A 6,000-nucleotide genomic window follows, 5' to 3' on the forward strand; every position below is an offset into this window, starting at 1 on the left:
ACCCTGCCGTCAGCCTTGTACAATCTCATGTTGTTGACTTCAGCCTATTGACCCAGTCTGTCCAGGTCTCTCTGAAGTGTCTTCCTACCTTCCAGCAGATTGGCATTCCCCCCCAACTGGGTGTCATCCATGAATTTACTAATGGTAGACTCGATCCCTCATCCAAGTCATCAATAAAGCTGCTGAATAGAACTGAGCCTAGTACTTATCTCTGTGGGACACCACTGGTTACCGGACACCAACTGGATGCAGCACCATTCACAACCACTCTCTGTTCCCAGACATCCAGCCAGTTTTTAACTCAGTGAAAGGTACACCCGTCCAAGCCATGGGCAGCCAGCTCTTCCAGAAGGATGCTGTGGGAGACTGTGTCAAAGGCTTCGCTGAAGTCTAGGTAGACCACACCCACAGCCCTCCCCTCATCTACCAGGTGGGTCACCCAGTCATAGAATGACATCAAACTGGTTAGGCAGGACCTTCCCTTCCTAAACCCATGTTGGCTGGGCCTGATCCCCTGGTTGTCTTGTACATGGTGTTTGATGGCACTCAGGGTGAGCTGCTCCATAACCTTGCCAGGCACTGAGGTCAGGCTGACAGGCCTGTAGTTCTCTGGATCCTCCTTTCAGCCCTTCTTATAGATGGGTGTCACACTGGCCAACATCCAGTTATCTGGGACCTCCCCAGCTAGCCAGGACTAGTAATAAATGGGGAGTGGTTTAGCCAGCTCTTGTGCCAGCTCCTTAAGCACCCTAGGATGAATTCTGTCTGGACCCATTGACTTGTTAGGATCTAAGCAGGATCCAGGATCTGAAACCAGGGTCTGAAAGAGTTTTAAGCCACACATTATTAAGGACAGTGAAATTTGATCTGTGATCAGAATAGGAAAGACATGTAAGTTTTTCATAGCATTTTGAAAAGGATATACTGCACATATTACACAAAAGAATCTCTTTTTTTCAATAAAATTGTGGGCAAATACTAACTAAAGTTTATTTAGCACATTACTTCATGCTTAACTTCTTGCCACAAAAAAAATTAAAAAAGGAAATTAATCTAACAGAGACTAAAAATCTTAAATATTTAAGTGTACCTTAACTGCACTTATGGCAACAAGAATGTCCTGACTGATGCCATTCATTCAACAACAGACATGTCCTAAAAGTATTGAGATATCATATATAAACAACACAGATCTTTCAACTTTTCAACTTCAATTATGTCAAGCTATTCCACTTGGGTCTCACTGGAACCCCATTACTACCAATTAAGGAATACCAAAATCCAAAGTCAGCGTAACACAAAGATAGAAAGAACTCAGTAAACATCTGTATACTGTTTAGAATACTTGCTTGCATGAAAGCTGAGTTTGTTGATCAGTTCAATGAAAGTTCCTAATTTTACTGTAATTATGGTAAAGGTCCATTAAAATATTTGTCAGGGAAAGCATTACTATTAACCCAGTGATTTGTGGCAAGCATTCTCAAAACAGGGTAAAACTGAAACAACTATTATACTAAACCTCTCTCTATGAGTTTTTGAAAAATATTATCCAACTGTGAATCTGACAGCTTTCTCACTCTCACAGTTGCATTGAAGTATGTAGAATCCAATCCAGACCAGTTTGTTAAGCGGGGTTCAAGATGTTTTAGAACATCCACCAGCATTTCTCATATTTGAAAAAGAAAGCATATACTTTTCCATTTGAGATAACCCCTATGCAATTAAAGAGGGAAAAAACCCAACTTGAATCACTGTATACATTAGTGGAGAAAAAAGTTAACTTTCACATCAATCAATTGAACATTTCGGTTTTGAGTATAGCTTTTAAAAAAAATCCATTTCTGAATCACTGAAATTTTTGTTCTATTTCCTGTGAAAGCACCACCAGCAACACAGTTCAGCATTCTGCCTGCAGCAGCTCAGAAAAGATCATCCTGATCCCTCAGTCCTAAATTTACAGTCATTTCATAAACTTGAGGTCACATCTGACCAATTTATTTCTTCCAGTGTTTCCAACCATGGAGATAATGAGGAGGCAGTACTTGCAACAAGATGAAGAACAGTCTAGTTCTGTGTTTCAAAGTATACTCTCACCAAAATAATAGTGTGCCAAAAGCTCTTCAAGTGCTCCAGAAAAAAAAAAAGATGAGAATAATTTCCTTAACATGACAGGTTTAATTCTCAAGTTTGTAAAACATACCAGTTATCTATGAAGGCAGAGCCTATTACAAGAGAACACAGTACTTTAGCCTTCAAAGCAATGCCATGGTGAGAAAACCCACTATCTTTCATTCTGTCACTGCTGGGAAAAGCTTCTACCAAGACATTATCATAGAAAGAATGCCCTTTTTCAAGAACTCTGTTTTTATACCCACAATTTTAAAGGGAGAACCACCATTTGATTTTTCTTTATGATGAAAATGGTGTGCATTTCACGAAGTCTTTGAACACTGTTGTAGGAAAGGGGAGCATAGCACAGGAACAAGATGACACTGCCCCCACATGTAATTATAGGGATGATGCTTTATCAAACATCTCTCAGAAGCAAAATTGAGATGATCCAAACTGAATATCTCTTTCCATAGCCTTCCTCTCCTCTTCCCCTTTGCAGGCTCTCCTTTAAAGCAACATGAGAAAACTCACATAGATCATCTCAGCTTTTAAAAGAAATCAAGAATCAACTCAACATGTGTTTTGCTGCAGTGCAAGCCAAGCTACTACCTACAGATGAGCACTCACAGGTATAAAGATAACAGCCACAAATGACTAAAGCTTTCATTTAAATCAAAGGGTAGAACTTACTCAAGATGATGACATGCATCTCCTAATCTGTCAGTGGAACTTCCCTCTTGCCAAAAGCAGGTTGATCAAAATTCGGAGTTCTGACCAAAACCAATTACAGTAATACAGATAAAGAATAAAACTGAAATATATGAAACAAAAGTCTGGTTATCCAGTTAGAGATTATTCCTGGTTTCAGCAAATCACAGCAAATCATTCATACACTGCTACTGCTATAGTCACAAGCCTTCCTTACTGTAGTGCACGTGCAGTACCACTTTGGTGGCTAAAGTTACCATACAAAACAATTTCAACAGTCTACAACAGACTCTGTATTTAACATAAGTCTTTCAAACATCTATACAACTCAAGAGTATGGAAGCACTATTTTCAGCAACACCCTTTCCAGCATTCTACAGCTGAACTTCAGAAGCAGCTTAATTCAGTCTGTATCAAATGTCCACGATACACTGACTACAAAACCATACTTGAAACCCACTTATTGCTAAGAAATATTATTTCAGAACTTTTAAAATTGTGTTCTTACTATTATTAATAGAAACACCCATAGGTCTTGGGCACAAACTAGGCTCAGCTGAGCTCCCAGGTGAATGACAAAAACCAAAAGGTCCCTGCCCTGGAGGCCTTGCTACATCTAACAGGACTGAGCAATCAGACTTTTCATATGAGCCTTTCAATGAATGAGACAAAGTACTACGCAACTCTGCATAGCGTTCTCGGGTCTCTCAAAGGGACAAACAGAGAAAGGGAATAAAAAAATAAACCGTATGCATCTCTTCCCTTCAAAATCTCTCTCATCAGAACCATTTCAAGAATTTCTACTCAACAATTAAACTGACTTGAATAATGGAAACTAACGTCCTAAATATACTATATATGGAATCGAACCCAGCCAGCCCCCACAAAAACACCAGGCATCAAAAAAATCGCACCTCTGACACTCTGTTACTCATCCTCAAATGGCGGAGTCTCGCTCAGCGAACTCACACCTGTCACCTGCTAGGCGCCAGGCCAGACCAGTCCCCCTCTTCTCCCTCCCTTCCCCAGCCAGGCGAGCCCGCTGGCAGGCTGCTTCCGCTCCTCCTGGGCCGCTGCAGCCCCCCGTCGCGGGGCAGGCCGGGGCCGGGGCCACCGCCACGCACACCGTCCCGCGCCCTCGCCGGATCCCTCCCCACACGGAGGAAGTTCTAGCGACTCACGAAGGAAATAAGTTTCCATCTCTCGCTGGACGTCCCGCTGCGCGACGGTTTCCCGTCCCTGCCATACCCACCCCGCTGGGGAGGCGGACTCCCCTCCGCCCCACCACACCGGGATGAGCGAGGTGCCGGGGGCTGCTCCCTCCCCTCGCACAGGCCTCCCCTTCTCTCGTCCTGGCAGAGCTCGGGCGTAAGGAGAGAGGCTTCGGGAGAGCCTCGGGGCCCCTGCGCCTCTCAGGCCCCCTGCCCCCCTCAGGCCTTCGGGCCGGGCCAGCCCTCCGCGCCTCTCCCTGTAGCCATCCCAGGGATGTGACCAGCCTTGCCAGGAAACCAGACCAGGGAGCTGCCACCAGGCCCGCCTCGGCGGGGGTCAGCCTTACCCTGCTGCTCTTGCTGCTGCTGCTGCTTCTGCTTCTTCTCCTTCTTCTTCTTCTCCTCCTTCTCCTCCTCCTCCTCCTCCGCCTCCCCCAGCACGGCAGCAGCCGCCGCCGCCACTACCGCCTCCACCAGCGCCGCCGCCGCCTCCGCCCGGCAGGGGGGACCCCGCCGACCCGACCCGCTCTGCAGCCTCCCGCCGCCGCCGTTCCGCTCCGGGGTGGGGGGAGGAGGAGGAAGGGAAAGGGGAGTCCGTGCTGCCGCCGCGGGCTGGAAAAGCGGGGAAGCCGGGAGTGGGTGGGTGGGTGGGTAGGTGCCTGCGGCGCCGCTCCCGTCCTCAGCTGGAACCGCTCCGGCTGCGCGTCGCTCCCGGCTCCCCCCCCCCTCCCCCCTCTCGCTGCGCTCCAAATCAAAATAGTGTCACAATATGGCGGCGACGACGGCCCAGCATCGCGAGACCTGACCCCAAGTGCTAACGGGATGCGGAGCGCGCCAATGGGCTCCGGGGAGGGGGAGGTGCTGTGGGGTCGATACTGCCACCGCCTACGGGGCGGGGCGTAGGGGGGTAGGGCTGCGCCGCGCGCAGTGGGAGCGGAGCGGGTGTACCGCTTCCCCTATAGGTCCGCCCGCGCTGTGCTCCGGCTGCCCAATCCCACCGCTCGCCCAACGTGCGCGGCGCGGGTAGGGTAACGGCCGGTGCCTGGGCGACGATGGGCTCCTGCCTCCCCTTCGCGGTCCCAGTGCTGCTGCCCTGGACGCCGCGGTGTGTGGACGTTTGCGTCCCGCCACGAGCCCTCCAGCCCTTTCTCTTCAGTTACCCCTGCTTGTCCCACCGGCAGCCGTTCCGCTTCCCGTCTGGCTGTGACCACCGTTCTGCCGGGCCCGGGGCCAGGGAAGGGAGGCGGCGGCAGGGGGTGGGTAGATGGGCTGCCTGCCTGGGAAACGAAGCAGCGTTTAAAAGAGCTGACGAAGGATGGGGAGCCACCACAGAGGGTAGCATCTGCTAGGGGAAAAGGAAAGGCGGGAAAGGCACAATTTGTTCAAAAGAGTTGTTCTGAGCAAGATTTGCCATATGCTTCTGCCACAAATACTGGTACTCCTTCTAAATTTTTTCACACTTCATACAATGTACATGATTTCCCTCATACTTCTTGGGTATAACAGCCTAGTTCTCTTCCCAAAATGACAACAGGTGGGCAGTGGCCTGTATGCTGGCCGGTGAGGCCTCCTTCCCTGATCAGCTCAGCAGTCACCAACATCTGCAGAAAGGATCCCTGACCCAGTCAGGCTGCTAAGCCTGCGAGGTTGTGATCCTTTGGAAGGGAGCCTTGCCAGCCTCTGGGCCAGGAGACTGCATGGGTCCTGATTTGAAAATAGAGATCAAATTCCTCCTATGAAAGAAAAACAGGCATCCTCGATTTTGTTGGGATGTTTAAATAGCTCTTTGTATTTCCATAATGCTTGAAGTTTTGTCTTAAATGAAAGGACAACTTCAAGATGAATGTGTAAAATTACCCAGCAAATCAGTTGTGGTTTGGAGATGTGATACTTTACACCACTTAGTCTTTCTCACTTTTCCTGTACTTCCTTTATTCCTGCACCTTTCGGATCCTCATTTGGCCCTGTG

General features: G+C 48.4%; 1 protein-coding gene across 3 annotated transcripts in view; it reads right to left on the reverse strand.

Annotated features, from left to right (window-relative positions):
* Positions 1 to 4,435, reverse strand: part of TAB2 (TGF-beta activated kinase 1 (MAP3K7) binding protein 2) — a 65,367-nt gene extending 60,932 nt beyond the window's left edge. The window contains exon 1 of one of the 3 annotated variants that reach the window (XM_054162721.1): positions 4,379 to 4,435. The gene's annotated coding sequence lies outside the window, so the exon portion shown is untranslated. Of the gene's footprint in view, positions 1 to 3,734; positions 3,754 to 4,001; positions 4,031 to 4,378 lie in introns of those variants that run through there. The other 2 variants (XM_054162723.1, XM_054162724.1) reach the window with 2 other exon arrangements.
* Positions 4,436 to 6,000: the final 1,565 nt, after the last annotated feature.

The sequence above is a fragment of the Dryobates pubescens genome, chromosome 6, assembly GCF_014839835.1.
Source record: "Dryobates pubescens isolate bDryPub1 chromosome 6, bDryPub1.pri, whole genome shotgun sequence".
Taxonomy (NCBI): domain Eukaryota; kingdom Metazoa; phylum Chordata; class Aves; order Piciformes; family Picidae; genus Dryobates; species Dryobates pubescens.